At 37.5% G+C, this 19,254-nt stretch overlaps 1 long non-coding RNA gene across 7 annotated transcripts in view; it reads right to left on the bottom strand.

Annotated features, from left to right (window-relative positions):
• LOC131503113 (uncharacterized) overlaps window positions 1-19,254 on the bottom strand; it is a 545,963-nt gene that overhangs the window by 122,035 nt on the left and 404,674 nt on the right. The gene's annotated exons all lie outside the window — the stretch shown is intronic.

Here is a 19,254-nt window from a genome sequence, read left to right as displayed (position 1 = left end):
TTGGTCAATGTGACTTGTCTCCATTGACAAAAATGCCACTTTTATCATCTCTTAATGTCTTACTCATCTTTAGAAATTATTCCAGAACTTAAATTTGTATGTTTACATCAATTCCTGAACCATTATCTCACTGCTTTACCATCATCACTTTGCAAGTCTTTTCAATATTTGGTAAGCCCCATTCGTTGTTGTTTTTCAAAAACATTTTAACTTTCTTCTGCATTTACTCTGGGTTTTTATGTCATTCTTTCATTTTGTGCTCCAGGTTCACCATCTGTTTCCAAATGGTTTTGATCAGGGTTGCAGCAATTACAAATTATATATAATCACTTAAAGAAATTATAATTTAAAGGAGAAGAGATTCTGTTCTTGCTCATTTTCATATCCCTCCTTAACAATTACTAAGACTTATTACTTAGTAATTATTATTACTTAGTTATTACTTATTACTTAGCAATTAGTAAAGACTAATTACTTATTAGTAATGTAAATGCAGTTTAAATATCTTCTCTTCATATACTACAAAGCAGTAGTAACCCAAACAGTATGGTACTGGCACCATAAAAGATGCATAGATCAATGGAACAGAATAGAGAGCCCAGAAGTAAACCCACGACTATCTGGTCAATTAATCTACAACAAAGGAGGCAAGAATATGCCATGGGAAAAGTCATTTCAACAACTGGTACCAGGGAAACTGCACACCTACATGCAAAAGAATGAAACTGGACCACTTTTCATACAGCAGACACAAAAAAAACTCAAAATGGGTTAAAGACCTAAGTGTGAGACCTGAAACCATAAAAATCCTAGAAGAGAGCACACACCGTAATTTCTCCGACATTGGTCATAGCATTATTTTTCTAGATATGTCTTCTGAGAGAAAGGAAACAACATCAAAAATCAACCAGGACTACATCAAAATAGAACGCTTCTGCACAGTGAAGGAAACAATCAACAAAACTAAATTAGGGCAACCAACGGGATGGGAGAAGATATTTGCAAATTACATATCCAATAAAGGGTTAGTATCCAAAATACATAAAGAATGTACACAACTCAACACCACAAAAACAAATAATGCAATTTAAAAATGGGCAGAAGATGTGAACAGACATTTGCCTAAAGAAGACAGCCAGATGGCTGACAGGCACACGAAAAGACGCTCAACATCACTCATCATCAGGGAAACGCAAATCAAAACTACAATGGATACCACCTCACACCTGTCAGAATGGCTAAAATCAAAAACACAAGAAACAACAAGTGTTGGCGAGGATATGGAGAAAAAAGAACGCTTGTGCGCTGCTGGTGGGAACGTAAGCTGGTGCAGCCACTCCAAAAAACAACATGGAGGTTCCACAAAAAATTAAAAATAGAATTACCAGAGGGTCCAGTAATTCCACTACTGCACATTTACCCAAAGAATATGAAAACACTAATTCAAAGGGCTATATGCACCCTTATGTTTATTGCAGCATTATTTACAACAGCCAAGCTATGGGCACAACCCAACTGTCCATCAATAGATGAATAGATAAAGAAGATGTGGTATATACACAATAGAATAGTACTCAAACATAAAAAAGAATGAAATCTTGCCATTTGCAACAACATGGATGGATCCAGAGGATATAATGCGAAGTGAAATAAGCCAGTCAGAGAACAACAAATACCATATGATTTCAATCATATGTGGACTTTAAAAAACAAAAGAAATGAAGAAAACTAAAAAAGAGACAAAAAACCAGAGTCTTAACTATGGACAACAAGCTGGTGGCTGCCAGAGGGGAGGTGGGTGAGGGGATGGGTCAAACAGGTGATGGGGATAAAGAGCACACTTATCATGATGAACACTGAGTAATGTATGGAATTGTTGAATCACTACATTGTACACCTGAAACTAATATAACACCGCACATCAACTATACAGGAATTTAAAATATACATGTTAAAAAAAGTTACTTCTAAACTAGATTGGACAACTATGTAATATACAATATACCTTTCAGAACTGTCCTATATTCATAATTAGCCATGTAATTAACATTGATTAAATATTGGCAACTTTCATTTAATACATTTTTCATTTCATTTATATTAATAAATTTTATATTAATAAATTTTATATTAATGAAATATTTTCATTTATTAATAATTTTTATGAGCCTTATTTAGTCCTCACATTTTTATGTGGTTTATGTAAAATAAGCAGATTTTACACAGATTATCATTTAGGAAACAATATTATTAAAAAAATAATGTCATTTAAAAAGTTTATTTTTGAGAGAGAGAGAGAGAAAGAGAGAGACAGAGAGAGAGAGACAACGTGTGAGTGGGGGAGGGGCAGAGAGAGAGGGAGACACAGAATTGGAAGTAGGCTCCAGGCTCTGAGCTGTCAGCACAGAGCCTGATGCAGGGCTCGGACTCAGGAATCACGAGATCATGACCTGAGCCGAAGTCGGATGCTTAACCAACTGAGGCACCCAGGCGCCTCAATAATGTCATTTTTTAAAAGCAGGTGTTGGGGCGCCTGGGTGGCGCAGTCGGTTAAGCGTCCGACTTCAGCCAGGTCACGATCTCGCGGTCCGTGAGTTCGAGCCCCGCGTCGGGCTCTGGGCTGATGGCTCGGAGCCTGGAGCCTGTTTCCGATTCTGTGTCTCCCTCTCTCTCTGCCCCTCCCCCGTTCATGCTCTGTCTCTGTCTGTCCCAAAAATAAATAAAAAAAACATTAAAAAAAAAATTAAAAAAAAAATAAATAAAAAAAAATAAAAGCAGGTGTTTATTTCTGGGATCACAGAAATGTCTTCCGAATATCAAAGAAGTCAGGGAAAGATTGTAACAGTCTGGACTAATAACCTAGGCCAGACACATCTGTGACCATCACGTCACTACCCCTCATTCATTAGCCTGGTTTCCCACAATTATGTAATTTTTAGGTTTAACAAAGACATATTTTTGGACATTGTGGACTTTAGTAACGAGTGGTTACCTTACTTATAATATAGAAGATTTCAAGTAGTTTCAGTCCTTTTTCAAGCTGAAAACCAGTGATGGGACAGTAAAATGTGACTAAGAGGCATTAATGAAATTAGATAAAGACAAAGGCAATGAACTGGAGGAAGAGCCTGTTCAAGATTTAGGACATTACCACAGGCTTTATTCTCACCTTCAGAATAAAGATAATCATAGAAATAGATCCCAAATGTTAAGTATGAAGAATAGAGTAATTCTATTCACTAATTTTCCCAAATTACAATTTAAGTACCTGACTTTATAAATGAATGGTTAGGAAGATTGGTTTACAAATTTTCTTTAATTTTTATTTTTTTAAATGTTCATTTTTGAGAGAGAGAGACACACACACAGAGAATGTGAAGCAGGCTCCAGGCTCCTAGCTGTCAGCATAGAGCCCACTGCAGGGCTTGAACTCAGGGACCAGACCATGAGATCATGATCTGAGCTGAAGTTGAACGCTTAACTGACTGAGCCACCCAGGCGCCCCTGGTTTAGTCTTAATGCTTACACAGTGGCATATCATCAGCATAGTATTTTTTTAATATGAAATTTATTGTCAAATTGGTTTCCATACAACACCCAGTGCTCATCCCAACAGGTGCCCTCCTCAGTGCCCATCACCCACCCACCCCCCCTCCCTCTCACCCCCATCAACCCTCAGTTTACTCTCAGTTTTTAAGTGTCTCTCATGGTTTGGCTCTCTCCCTCCCTAACTTTTTTTTTCCTTCCCCTCCCCCACGGTCTTCTGTTAAGTTTCTCAGGATCCACATTAAGAGTGAAAACTATGGTATCTGTCTTTCTCTCTTATGACTTACTTCACTTAGCAGAACACTCTCCAGTTCCATCCACGTTGCTACAAAAGGCCAAATTTCATTCTTTCTCATTGCCAAGTAGTATTCCATTGTGTATATAAACCACAATTTCTTTATCCATTCATCAGTTGATGGACATTTAGGCTCCTTCCACAATTTGGCTATTGTCGAAAGTGCTGCTATAAACACTGGGGTACAAGTGTCCCTATGCATCAGCACTCCTGTATCCCTTGGGTCAACATAGTATTTTCAATTGCTGGCATGATCATGTGTTGTTTTTGTTTTTTTTTAAGCACAACATGATCCTTAGAATAAATGATATATTCAGCAAATAGCTAATATGTCCCTCTACAAATGGACATATTTAACAGATGAAAACTGAATTGAGTACCAATTACATATGGATATTGTGAAACATGTTACAGTTAAGTCTATCAGTACTCCAGGCAGGTTACCTTATGTGATTAGATGCTTTGGTTACCTCATTTGTGACATGAGTCAAACAGCAGAAGATTTCAATGGATTTCTGCCCATAAATGTGTTTTTTTAGCACACTACCTATAGTGATTACTTGGGGTTGATCCAGCTACGTCCCCACTGATGCCTTGATTGAAGAATTCAGCCCTACCCATGTGATTGCTGCTAGTATAAATGAGGTGCAAGGGAAATCAAATCTGTTTGGACTCCACAGATGGTTTAAGCAGGTGCACTGTTTCAGGGATAGGCTTGGGTCTCTTGCTGTGGATTGCATGGGGCTCAGAGGTTGTGCCTCAAGAGCAAGATCTTGGATGCCTGGCAAACCTCTGCAGCCTTTGGTGAGAAAGGCAAAAACAAAGAAAGGAATGCATTCCCTGTGAATTTATGGACTGCAAAGATAACTGCACATGCATCTGTTTTCTCTTATTGAAAACATGTGAAAGCTGTTGCTACGAAAGGAAAATCCAACTCTCTCCTTCCTGAAAGTGAGCCACTGCAGGAACCCCAAGGGGATCTGGGACACATCAGACATGGACAAAGTCATCAGCCGACTGCACTGATGCTGCCACGGGGACCGACACCAGATGGACACTTCAGTGCGTCCTGAGCTCTTGGCCATGAACTGCCATGAGAACAAAGAAGTTCAAATTTGAGTGGGAGCTGTACTTGAGCAAGAAGGATTCCAAATGTTTCAGGCTTACCCACGCATCCAGAATGTTCCCTCTTAACTCTTAACGGAAAATCAAAGGTGAAGTCAAATGTTCTCAATTGGAAGTTACGTAATGTTGAACAGCAGTTCAACTTTTATGGCCCAGTTCATGTTGATAGAAGGACTTGGTTGGCACTTAAAATCAGTCCTGGTGTTTCCAATGCTCCAGCTGTGCCCCACATTCAAACCTGCACTGCCCAGTGTGGCCAGCACCCACACTGCAGTCTCTACTGCTGAGGTACAACAACAATGTACGACTCACCCCAGTCACTGAGAAGCATTGTGAAACTGGTAAGCAGTTTTCAACAACAGTTTTGAGAACTTTCTATGAGTTGGGCAATTTGCCTGGCACTTGAAATTCAAAGATGCATAGAATATAATCCCTTCTCTCAAAAGTCATGATTCATTAGATTACAAAGTCTTTTTCTTATGCCCTCGCTTTATTATTTTTAGAATGTTTCTAAGTTTTAATTCATTATTGTCCACACCCATTTCTTAGGACTGATTTTCTCCTTACTTAGTTATCGCACATAAGAGATATTGTATCAAATCTTCCTTTGGCTTCTCCATTTTCCCCTAAAGGACTGAATTGGGACACTGGAGATTTTAGTTCCTTCTCAGAACTGCAACGTATGTGGGACCTCTGCAAATCCATTTTGCTTCTCTGGACATTAGTTTCCTCATCTAAAATAAGGGGCTTGAGCAACCCAATCTCTATGGTTCCTTCCAGTTCTAATGATCTAGGATGTTGTGATTTTAAGAGGCCTCCTAACAGTCAGGCATCACCCCTTGACCTTAATAACTTATCGTCTGGGCGTCTGGGTGGCCCAGTCAATGAAGCATCCACTCTTGATTTCAGCTCAGGTCATGATCTCACAGTGCATAAGATTGAGCAATGTGTCGGACTCTGTGCTGACAGTGCAGAGTCGGCTTGGGATTCTTTCCCTCTCTCTCTCTCTCTCTGCCCCTCCCTCTCTCTCTCTCAAAAATAAATAAACATTAAAAAAATAAAATAAAAGCTTATTGTTGATGGATACTATTTCTCCTTTCCTCTAATGGAATAACCCAGATAACTTATGATATTTTTGTTCAGAATTCCAAACCCATCTTTAAAAGATTTGTTTTTAAAATGTTTTTTAAAGGGATATGTCTTAATTCTTGAAGAAAATTCTAAGACAAGATTCTCAAGACATTTTGGCTCATCTCAGCATCAGTGAAATAATTACATACTGTAAACTAAACATCCTGCTCTCTACTGCCCAAGCCCAACAGATTGTCAATTTCTCGTACAGACACCGTACTCTGTTTTATACTTTATTAGCTTTTCATTTATTACATTGGAAGAAAATAATATAGTTGTGTCTGACTGTGGTCAGTTTTCTTATTAAGTCAGTGTTTTTACAAAATGTCTAGTGTAGAGCAGCAAATTTATTAATTTTATCTTTAAAGAGACAACTACAAAGAATACAATTGGTTCTACTTGTTTAAACCTGCCACACAAACTGAGAGGGGTAAATGTAGTTAAAAAAAGATTGTATGACTTCACTTCTACGTGAAAACTAAAAGAGTGAGATTCATAGGAGCAGAGAATGGAATGGTTGCCAGGCACTGTGAGAAGGGGTGATGGGCAGTTGTTGGCTGTTGGGTACAACATTTCAGTTACACAATATGAGTAAGTCCTGGAGATCCACTCTAGAGCACAGACGCTATAGTTAACAATACTGTATTGTATACTTAAAATCTGCTAAGAGGATAGATGTTACATTAAGTATTCTTACCAAACCTAGATGATGATGATGATGATGATAAAGAATGTGCAAGGAAACTTTGGGAGGTCATGGATATACTTATGTCCTTGATAGGGATGATGGTTTCACAGATGTATATTTCATCCCAAACTTATTGAGCTCTATACATTAAACACATACTGCTTTTTTATCTATCAATCACACCTCCATAAAGTTGCTTGAAAAATGTAGGGGGAGTATTCAACCTCACTACCAAAAGAAGCATGCATTATAGAAAAAGAAAGAAAGAAAAGACAGAAGAGAGAGGAAGGAAGGAAGGAAGGAAGAAAGAAAGAAAAAAAGAAAGAAAGAAAGAAAGAAAGAAAGAAAGAAAGAAAGAAAGAAAGAAAAAGAAAAACAAATACCAGACTTTCATTTTGCTAAACTGGCAAAACTTTTGGAAAGATTGTCTATGGTTTGAGTGTGTCCAGTGAATATAAATTATAATTTGGGAAGTTTTCAGCAATACTTGTCAAGTATCTAAAATACGGGTATACTCTTTATTTGGCAATTTCATATTTGGAAAATTATTCTAAGGCTATTAAACATAAAAAGCTATCATAATATCAAAATTAATAAATATCAATGAACATCCAAAAAATCTGTGGAAGTCTTAGTCAAAATAGTAAATATTAGCCAAAAATAGAAAGTATCTAGCAGCAGAAAAATGTGTGAGCAAAAACATAAGATAGTATATTATACAATTATTAAAATTTTTGGCATGGGTATGATAACATAAAAGAAAAAATGGATTAAAAGATTTTGATAAATAGAGAACAAATACAAAGCAATAAAATTAGTAAATATGGAAGGCATGCACAATGTATGTCAACAGTTGGCTGACTGTATTTTTTTTCAAAATTTCTTATAAGTAATATGTATTATTTTTACAACACAGAGACATTCAATTCATTTCATTTAAAAGCAGGCAGTACCGGGGCACCTGGGTGGCTCAGCTCGGAGCCTGAAGCCTGCTTTGAGTTCTGTGTCTCCCTTTCTGTCTGTCTGTCTGTCTGCCTCCCTGTCTGTCTCTCTCTTGTCAAAAAATTAAAAATTTTTTAAATAATAAAAGCAGGCACTACCAAACCATGTTTGTCTTTCCAGCGTTCCAACATTAGATTTTTCGTGTGGCCAGGAGTGTGTTTTGAAGCTTGCCCTCAACGCTCATTCATGATACAAATCAGCGTACATGTTAGTGTTAGGCCAACCTGCAGCTTTCTTGAATATTTATTTGAATTCTATCACTTACTTTTTAAAGGAGATCAATGAATTGTGCTCCCAAAGCCAACGAGAGAACCCAAGAGGCATCCAGAAGATGAAGTTAGGAATCATCTAACAAGGTCTCCACAAGTTACTTGGAAAACAACCATAAACCACAAGGAGTAAGTTCATTTCATCCAGTGGGTTGATCAATCATGTGAACTTCAACCTGGTCTGGTTGTGAGATGGGGTGAATTCAGGCAACATTTGTAAATGACTCCCTTTGGTCTTGGCAATGGAATTGTGTCACTGAACTCGTTGCTACCACAGAAGGGACAGACTCTCAACCTGTAATCTGTCTACATGACTAGTACCAGACAAGGCTTGCTGAGAGCCTGCATACTAAGACAACAGACAGGGAAACGGGGGTCTACTTGCCCCTGCGGCAAGGGAAGGGGAGGAAGAACAGGGAAACTGTGTGCCACGGATGACTGACCGCTGCCTAATAGGCTCAACCCATTTTTTTTTATGTTTATTTATTTTTGTGTGACAGACAGAAAACATGAATGGGGGAGGGGCTGAGAGAGAGGGAGACAGAGAATCCTAGGCAGGCTCTGTGGAGCCAGATGTGGGGCTTGTATTCACGATCTGTGAGATCATGACTTGAGCCGAAGGAGGTTAAAGCAACTGAGCGACCCAGGCGCCCCGCTCCATCTAAGATACATTTGTGAGTACTTTGGTTCTAGTCTTCAAAACTGTGTTTCTTCAAAATATTTTCAAGGGCAAAGATCCCAAGTTTTATGTAATTAAATTGAGGCTTGAGTTGTCCCAGGTGAATACTAATGAAGATTAATACTTAAAATCATATAGCATGACATCTGTGTTATGGGTTACACATTGAAAAATTACTGCCACATTGTGTTGTTTGCTTTTCCCAGGGATACAGTGACACTGGACTATCCTTATCCTATTTTTATAGGTCAGAGAGGGCAAGCTGGAGAGTTACATACAAGATTTGCACAATCTTGTGTTCTGCATAAAAACACTGAAGACACTACAGTGCTTATATTTTTAATGAATTCATAAATTCCGTTACTAAGAATTATAGAAAGTAGAGAAAAACTGGTCTTTGTGCCCCACCATTCATCTGTGTGCCCTAAAACAAACAGTGTGCATAGCCTAGTACATGTTAATTTGGGTATGTTTACACGCACAGATTAAAATATGTATGACTGCATTAAATATACGTATTTTCTGTACTACTTGCTTTTTAAATTTGAAAGCATAAACAACTTTCTATAAGCAATGAAGACATGCCGTCTTGTTACCAGTTCCTAGTATCATGTCATGTTAACAGGGATTTCTTTAACCAATGCTAGCATGTCAGTGTTTTAGGAAGTTTATTATTGTAATTTTACAAAACAAATATTAAAAGAATTTCCGTACCGTTATCATGTGTGAAATAGCTGAGAAATAGCAATGGAATTGTGCACATTTACACTGAACACTCCTCCGACTTGCCCTCCATAAGCAGTGTCTCACTGTGCACTCCCAGTAATGGGGTACAGAATTCCAGCCTCCTCACCGTTCCCAACACTGTAAATTACCTTTGCATACTGATTTTCTTCAGGCTGATGGATTAAATGATGTCTCCTCTGTTGATCTATTTTTTTTTTAAGTTTATTTATTTTTGAGGGAGAGAACACGTGAATTGGGGGAGGGGCAGAAAGGGAGAGAATCTGTCAGCACAGAGCCTAACGTGGGGCTCAAACTCATGGACTGTGAGATCATGACCTGAGTCAAAATCAAGAGTCAGATGCTTAACCAATTGAGCCACCCAGGCGCCCCTGTTCACATATTTTTAATTCTACTCTTTTTGTTACTGTTCTTTAAACCATTTCTTCAATAAGTATTCTTTAAAAAAAATCCTTTAATTTTAAGTAACCTCTATACCCACAATCCTGAGATCAAGAGTAGCATGCTCTACAGACTGAGCCAGCCCAGTACTCCTTCCATAAGCTTTCTATATACAATCCATAATTCTCAAATTGTCTGCTGTATCCCTTGTTTCTTTATCTAGCGGGTTTAACTTTTTTCATGTAAAATCTTCTATATAATATGTCCAGAATAAAATTCCCAATTTGATACTGGTATTATCATCTACCTTGCATATTTCTTATGGTCATGTTATTGTAAGTGGTGGGGAAGGGTTGATTTTTTATATATTTACTTTACCTGAAATATGATCATTTGAATTTATAGAATGATTAGAAAAAATTCCAAAGACCCTGATTAAAATATGGTTCTCAAAGTCTCAGACATACAGTTGTAGTGAGAGTAAGCTTTGCCTAACATCTTGTCTAGCCAATGGGTAATCATCAATTCATAATGCTAAACAAGTTCAGTAAGACACATTTGTTAAGTAATGAGAAGGAAGCAGCCGAACTATTTCTAGATAGACAGAACTACTACGTAATCTTTTCCCGCTGTCTAAAACTAATATTGCTGGTATTTAAGAAAAATAGGTATAGTTGAGGATAAATTTTTGAAAATAAATCTGACCAAAAGATACATAAGCAATGAAATTAATACTTGAGTCTCAAACGCACGTTTTCATCAGTAATACCTAACCTACACATGACAGTTTGCCACGTGCTTTGACACTTTCTCAGCCTGCATCCCCTTAAAACGCAACCGATGGAATGGGAGAAGATATTGCAAACGACGTATCAGATAAAGGGTTAGTATCCACAATCTATAAAGAACCTAACAAACTCAACACCCAAAAAACAAGTAATCCAGTGAAGAAATGGGCAAAAGATATGAATAGACACTTCTCCAAGGAAGACATCCAGATGGCCAACTGACACATGAAAAAATGCTCCACATCACTCATCATCAGGGAAATACAAATCAAAACCACAATGAGATACCACCTCACACCTGTTGGAATGGCTAACATTAACAAGTCAGGCAACAACAGATGTTGGCGAGGATGCGGAGAAAGAGTATCTCTTTCGCATTGTTGTGGGAATGCACACTGGTGCAGCCACTCTGGAAAACAGTATGAAGGTTCCTCAAAAAATTAAACATAGAACTACCCTACATCCCAGCAATTGCACTATTAGGTATTTATCCAAGGGATACAGGTATGCTGTTTCGAAGGGACATATGTACCCCCATGTTTATAGCAGCACTATCAACAATAGCCAGGGGCGCCTGGGTGGCTCAGTCGGTTAAGCGTCTGACTTCGGCTCAGGTCATGATCTCACGGTCTGTGAGTTCAAGCCCCATGTTGGGCTCTGTGCTGACTGCTCAGAGCCTGGAGCCTGCTTCCGATTCTGTGTCTCCCTCTCTCTCTGACCCTCCCCCATCCATGCTCTGTCTCTCTCTGTCTCAAAAATAAATAAACGTTAAAAAAAATTAAAAAAAAAAACAATAGCCAAAGTATGGAAAGAACCCAAATGTCCATCGATAGATGAATGGACAAAGAAGATGTGGTCTATATATACAATGGAGTATTATTTGTCAATCAAAAAGAATGAAATCTGGCCATTTGCAACTATGTGGATGGAACTAGAGGGTATTATGCTAAGCGAAATTAGTCAGAGAAAGACAAATATCATATGACTTCACTCCTATGAGGACTTTAAGACACAGAACATATGAACATAAGGGAAGGGAAGCAAACATAATATAAAAACATGGAGGGGAACAAAACATAAGAAACTCTTAAATATGAAGAACAATGAGAGGGTTACTGGAGGGGTTATGGGAGGGGGGATGGGCTAAATGGGTAAGGGGCATTCAGGCATCTACTCCTGAAATCATTGTTGCACTATATGCTAACTAATTTGGATGTAAATTTGAAAAATTAAAAAAAATTTTTTAAAAAGGAAAAGAAAAAAAGCTTATCAAAAAAAAAAAACCACTCAAGACTGGCTGCCAGCCTCTAATATTAACTAATAATAAATAGTTTATATGTCAAGGCATTTTTTAATGTCATCAGAAATGATGGCCCTTCCCTTAGTTTTATCTGCTTTAGGGGAGGAACTTGTAAATATATTTTTCATGCAAAAGAGAGAAAATATATTTTTGCTGTGGTTACAGAAGCCATTGGTTATAACTCTGCGTATTATTTTCCCTGCATAGTATTACGTTAGTTTCCCCAGACATCTATTTGAACACAAAATAGAGGCATAAGAACATCCAGAGAACTTGGAGATTTATAAGAGCATGCAGCACAGTTTCAGGGTCTGGTGTGACTGATCTAAATTGAAGTGAGTTAAACAGGGGCAGGGGGAGAATCTGAAAGCCTTTCCATTTTTCCCCATTTATTTTAGCTGAACAAAAGAGAACTCTAAGCAAATAAAATCAGGGCTGTGATTTAATGCACCGCATTAGCTCCATGCTTTGCTATATATACCATCATAGAGGAAAATAAGAAGACAAGTCAGCCTGGAGTTACGGGCGTTGGCTCTTAATCATTTGGCTTTTTCTGAATACACTACAGAATTTCCCTGAATAAACACTTTTGAGTGGAATCAGTCAGCCTTTGAAAAATATTGTCAACCATTACAAATCACAAAACCTACATGCTTGTGCTACTGTGTTTCAACCCTTGTCCAATATAGCATTGTAACTTGTGTGCACAGATATGCACCTTCCCATGGTGCCTAAAATGCTTTGTGATAGAAATGACCAGGGCCAAGTGAATTATTTTTTTTTTTTCACCCAGGTCATTTCATTTACTGATGTGAGACCTTTTTCCACCTGTCCCAGAAAGGCGCTATTTCTTCCTTCCTGCAAATGTGTGAAAATGGACAGGTGGGTACTAAGAAATTTGATGGGAACCCAGAAAAATTGAAAAATCAGTGCTTAGAAAACCTGGGTCCTCAATGAAACATGTACTCACTCATCTGTCCCCACCATCCACACCTCAGCTTTTGGAAAGACCTGGTATATTTCTTCCAGATTGGAAGCCTTCTCAAAGTCAACTTCCTCTTGGTCCCAGGAAGACCCTACTCAGTCTTACATTGGTCCAACCTTCAAGTCAGATGCCAAGTTGCAGAGACATGTTGTTTTCATATGATAGAAAGATCGCTACAATTCTTAAAGACTTTCTTCCCCCCAACCATGTGGTTATGTTTTTTTTTTTAAGTAATCTCTTTAACCCCAATGTGGGGTCCCATGCTCCACCTACTGAGCCAGCCAGGCACCCCTCTGTTGTTACGTTTTTATGGCAAGAATGTTAATATAAAACAGCATTCATTTGGGGAAAATAGATGCCAATTTCCTTATTCCATAAGATAGTTAATGAAGGCTGAAGATGTGAATCATTCCTTCTCTTGATTAGGAAGGGGAAAAGAACTGGTTTGAAGGGGGTACATATTATTTTATTTTCCAGGCACCTGAGCCCATTGATCTCAACACCCTGGGAGAAACAGAGTAGCAGATGCTAGCATACTGAGGTTGATTCTCTCACCAGGAGGGAGCCATCTCTTACAGTTAGACAGCATGTGATTTTACTCTTCTGGACTCAAGTTAAAACACTTTTTCTAAAGTTTGTTATTTTGCTCATACACATTTTTAAGATTTTATTTTTAAGTAATCTCTAGACCCAACAAGGGGCATGAACTTACAGCCCCAAGATCAAGAGTTGCACACTCTTCTGACTGCACCAGCCGTGTGCCACTTGCATAATCTTTTTCTAAAAATATAATTTATTGTCAAGTTAGCTAACATGCAGTGTATACAGTCTGCTCTTGGCTTCAAGGATAGATTCCTTTAATTTATCACTTACATACAACACCTAGTGCTCATCCCAACAAGTGCCCTCCTCAGTGCCCGTCATCCATTTTCCCCACCCCTCCACCTCCATCAACCGTCAGTTTGTTCTCTGTATTTAAGACTCTCTTGCCTCCCTTTCTATTTATAACTTTTTTTTCTTTACTTTCCCTCATGGTCTTCTGTTAAGTTTCTCAATTTCCACACATGAGTGAAAAACATATGATATCTGTCTTTCTCTGACTGACATTTCAGTTAGCATAATACCTTTCGGTCCCATCCACATTGTTGCAAATGCAAGATTTCATTCTTTTTCATTGCTGAGTAATATTCCATTGCATACATATACCACATCTTTATCCATTCATCAGTTGATGGACATTTGGGCTCTTTCCATAATTTGGCCATTGTTGACAGTGCTGATATCATTGGGGTGCATGTGCCCCTTTGAATCAGTGTTTTCGTATCCTTTGGATAACTACCTACTCATGCAGTTGCTGGGTCATAGGGTACTTCTATTTTTAATTTTTTTGAGGAACCTCCATACTGTTTTCCAGAGTGGCTGCACCAGTTTGCATTCCCACCAGCAATGCAAAAGAGATCCTCTGCATCCTTGCCAACATCTGTTGTTGCCTGAGTTGTTAATTTTAGCCACTCTGACTGGTTTAAGGTGGTATCTCAATGTGGCTTTGATTTGTATTTCCCTAATGATGAGTGACATTGGGCATCTTTGATGTGTCTTTTGGCCATTTGGATGTCTTCTTTGTAAAAGTGTCTATTCATATCTTTTGCCCATTTCTTCACTGGATTATTTGTTTTTTGGGTGTTGAGCTTGGTCACTTCTTTATAGATTTTGGATACTAACTCTTTACCTGATATGTCATTTGCAAATATCTTCTCCCATTCCATTGGTTGCCTTTTAGTTTTGCTGATTGTTTCCTTTGCTGTGCAGAAGGTTTTTATCTTGATGAGTAGTTCATTTTTGCTTTTTTTCCCCTTGCCTTTGGAGATGTGTCAAGTAAGAAGAGTTGCTGTGGCTGAGGTCAAAGAGGTTGTTACCTGTTTCTTCTTCGAGGATTTTGATGGTTTCCTGTCTCACATTTAGGTCCATTTTGAATTTATTTTTGTGTACGGTCTAAGAAAGTGGTCCAGTTTCATTCTTCTGCATGTTGGTGTCCGCTTCTCCCAGCACCATTTGCTGAGAGATTGTCTTTTTTCCACTGGATACTCTTTTCTGCTTTGTTGAAGATGAGTTGGCCATACATTTGTGGGTCCAGTTCTGGGTTCTCTATTCTATTCCATTGATCTATGTGTCTGTTCTTGTGCCAATACCATACTGTCTTGAAAGATTACAGCTTTGTAGCACAGGCTAAAGTCCAGGATCGTGATGCCTCTCGCTTTGGTTTTCTTCTTCAATATTACTTTGAGTATTTGGGGTCTTTGTGGTTCCATACAAATATTAGGATTGTTTGTTCCAGCTCTGAGAAGATGCTGGTGCCATTTTGATCGGGATTGCATTGAATATGTAGATTGCTTTGGCTAGTATCGACATTTTAACACTATTTGTTCTCTCAATCCGTGAGCAGTGAATGTTTTCCCATTTCTTTGTGTCTTCTTCCATTTCTTTCCTAAGCTTTCTATAGTTTCAGTGTACAGATCTTTTACCTCTTTGGTTAGGTTTATTCCTAAGCATTTTATGGTTCTTGGTACAATTGTAAATGGGATCAATTCCTTGATATCTCTTTCTGTTGCTACATTATTGGTATGTAGAAATGCAACCAGCTTCTGTATGTTGATTTAAATGCTGCAACTGTGCCAAATTCAGTTATCAACTCTAGCAGTTTTTTGGTGAAGTCTTTCAGGTTTTCCATGTAGAGTATCATGTCATCTGCAAAAAGGGAAAGCTTGACTTCTTTTTTGCCAATATGGATGCCTTTTATTTCATTTTGTTGTCTGAGTGCTGAGGCTAGGACTTCCAACACTATGTTAAACAGTGGTGAGAGTGGACATCCCTGTCATGTTTCCTGATCTCAGAGGGAAAGCTCTCAGTTTTTCCCCATTGAGGATGATATTAGCTGTGCTCACACAAATCTTACCTCCCCAAAGATACTTATAGAATAGATGACATTCTTATTCATATACTTTCACTTGAACTGTGCATATTATTACTTATTTTTCTTGTTCTGAAAGTAATAGATAGGCATATAAAGGTAAGTATTAAAAATTCTAAACTAAATACCCACTCATAGTCCCCCATAAGTCTTCCTCCAGGATATAGCCACAAAATATATTGTAAATATACATCTGCAACACTGAATCTCATGATACATTCTCCTAAATATATATTATTCACATCTTCCCACAACATTTTTCATTTCCATAGCATTACCTCAAAGTTCAGGGTGCTATTCCATCAGATGAATGTAAAATAAGCTATTGAATAATATTCTGTTGTGAACAATTATGTATTCATTGTTTTGCTCTAAAAAAATAGACACCTGGATTTGTATGTCTTTCACATTTTATCTATTCTTACCTTCTAGATAGCTGTATCTTTGGGCATTTTTGCAAATATTTTTATAACTAGCTTATTTGAAACAAATCACACGATCAAGAATCACATACACTTCAAAAGTGAACATGTACTGAATATAATAGAAATTTGAGTTTATTCATAAGTTTAACCCACCGAGATTATATGAAGGTTTCCATTTTTCAGCCTTTCTTTAAAAAGTGAAACTATGTTATTACCACTTTGTTAATTTTTTTGCCAAAATAATAGGAAAAAAGTAAAATCTTGCAGATTAAATGGCATTAAATGGCAGAGGGACATTAATGAGTTTGGGGTTTTTTTTTAATGTTTATTAATTAATTTCCTTCTCTTTCTCTGGAAATTGCCTATTCACAAATTTGCTCATTTTTGTTTTGCTGACTGTGAAAGATATTGTAAGGGCTAATTAACAGACACCAACTTTTTGCTTATTGATATATGACCATTTGTTTCCAGATAATTGTGTAATTTGAATTTTTAGGTAGTTTGCTTTGTTTATAGAATAAATAAAATATAAGTTTTTCCTTCATACTTTCATTTTTAATTGGAAATGCCTTCCTTGGCAGAACAGTACAAAAGAGTCACTCATGTTTTCTTTTTGTCCTGTGATAGTTTTGTTTACTACACGTAATTTAAAAAAACTATAGTTCACTTTTTTTGTGTGTATGGAGTGAGATAGGAAACCAGTTTTCATAAGAGTAATAATCCATCATTTCATGACAGATTTGGAATACTATTTTAATGAGATAGTCTTTCTGTTTATCTGTTACTATATACTTGTTTTTGTGATTTGTCTATTCTAGCATGTGTTTATTATTACTTCAATTTTATGGTCCTATATGTCCCAATGCCCCACAATTTCCATTTTTAGGATGTTTCTGGCTCTTCTTTCACTCCAGATGATTTTTAAAAGTTAACAAAAGGAATTTGGCTGGGGTTGTTTTGAATTTTTATAAATTAATTTAGGGAAAACTAACATTTCTACAATATTGAGCTGTCTCAGTGACAATTTATGCCTTGTTTCTGAAGCACTTCAATTTTCTTTAGCTTTATGGCTTTCTTCATATTTTTCATTCATAACACTTGCTAAGTTCACTCCTGGGAGTGTAATTATTTTGTTTGCTACTGTGAACACAATATTTCATACGTGCCATTTTCTGAGTGTCATTTGGGGATAGAAACATTTTCATACAAGTATCTTTCATAAGTGAATTCTTGGTTTTTTTTTTCCTAATCCTTGTCAAACTCTTCAAAAAGTTTTTTAGTTTCCAGCCCTCTCATGGCATTGTGTAAACACTCTGGGGATAACAGAACACTTTATTTTCATTGTGCTTGGAAAGTCTACTGTTGTCTTGCTGCCTGGCATGAGATTCGCCTTGTGTTCTCTCTCAGATTAAGAAAGTAGTAAGCTCTTCTGACTTAACTAAGGAATTTTGTTGAATGCTAACTTTTTTAGATGTCTGCTTTTGTGCAGTAGCAAGAGAATCTTATTGTTTTGACTTTCTCCTTAGGACCAATCTCATCATGTTTACTACTGTTAACCCACACTGATTCTCAGATTTCTGGAATGTAACGCTATTATAATAAGCTCTTTCTAAAAACGTATGGACTCCTGCATTCATTCATTCAACCTATAATTGACCGTATGCTCCATACCAATATATGTAATATAATTCCAAAGCATGAAATGACTAAACAAAGTAATACAAGGGCACACATAGTAAGTAACTTTGGAATGGGGTGGTGGGTGACTACTGTAGATTGCACCCAAGGCCCCATCTCTCTGAGGAGCTGATGATTTCAGTGAATGAATGATGAGAAGGATCCCACTTTGAGTTAGTCTGAGCACTTTGAGTTACGAATGGGTTTGGCCTCTTCAATGACCAAAAGGAATGTGAGTGTGGGTGGTAGGTTACTGACCAGTGTGTATTTATGATCACACTAATGAATCTTTGCAAGGCTCCTAAAACATCACACCTGAATTTAGATTTTGTTGTTTTATATTCTTACTAAAAGCAGTTCTTTATGCAGACGTCACAGAACCTGTAAGTGCATCTGCTGATAGAGAAGAATGATAAAGATAAGGTCTGATTAGCTGGTGGCCAGATGACAATGAGGTGTCAAAACTTTCCTTAAAGGATTATGGAAGTTTGATAAAGAGGGGAGTGGCTTGACTAATATATATTATATATAACATATATATATGTTATTATTATAAATATATAATATTAAATATATATATATATATATATATATAAAGTCTATCAGGTAGACTTTCTTTTTTCAAGTAGTTTTAGGTTCACAGAAACACTGAAAGAGAGGGGTTCAGAGATCCCCCTACAGCCCCTGCCCTCACATACGCACAGCCTTCTCCATTATCAACATCCCCACCAGAGTGTTATGGTTGATGAACCTACAATGACACATTACAACCACCCAGAATCCATAGTTGCCATTAGGTTTCCCTCTTAGTTTAGACAAATGCGTAGTGGATAAAAGACAAATCTAAAATGTACAATGGTGTGTATCCATCATCCTAGCATCACAGAGGGTCATTTCACCATCCTCCACCTATTCATCCCTCCCTCCTCCTGATTTACATTTTAAAAAGATCATTCTGGCTGTTGGTCAGATAACTGATTATATGAAGGGGACACGGGAAGAAGAAAACGGGTTTCTATGAGCTGATATTTTGTTTCGCTCCTTGTAAGACTATTAAAAAAATAAAACTTACCTGATTTTTGTCAGATGTGGCACATAAAATACTGCCCAAACAGGGAAATTTAAGCCCTTTCCCCAGAACTGTGCTACATTTGTGTAAAATCTGTGGCATCACAGGATCCAAGTTTCCAATCTCCTTTCTGTTGTTCAGCTTCAGCAGACCTACAGTAACCGGACGGTGGTGATGGTTCA

The sequence above is a fragment of the Neofelis nebulosa genome, chromosome X (genome assembly GCF_028018385.1).
Source record: "Neofelis nebulosa isolate mNeoNeb1 chromosome X, mNeoNeb1.pri, whole genome shotgun sequence".
Taxonomy (NCBI): domain Eukaryota; kingdom Metazoa; phylum Chordata; class Mammalia; order Carnivora; family Felidae; genus Neofelis; species Neofelis nebulosa.
This window is presented reverse-complemented; position numbering and strand designations above follow the sequence as displayed.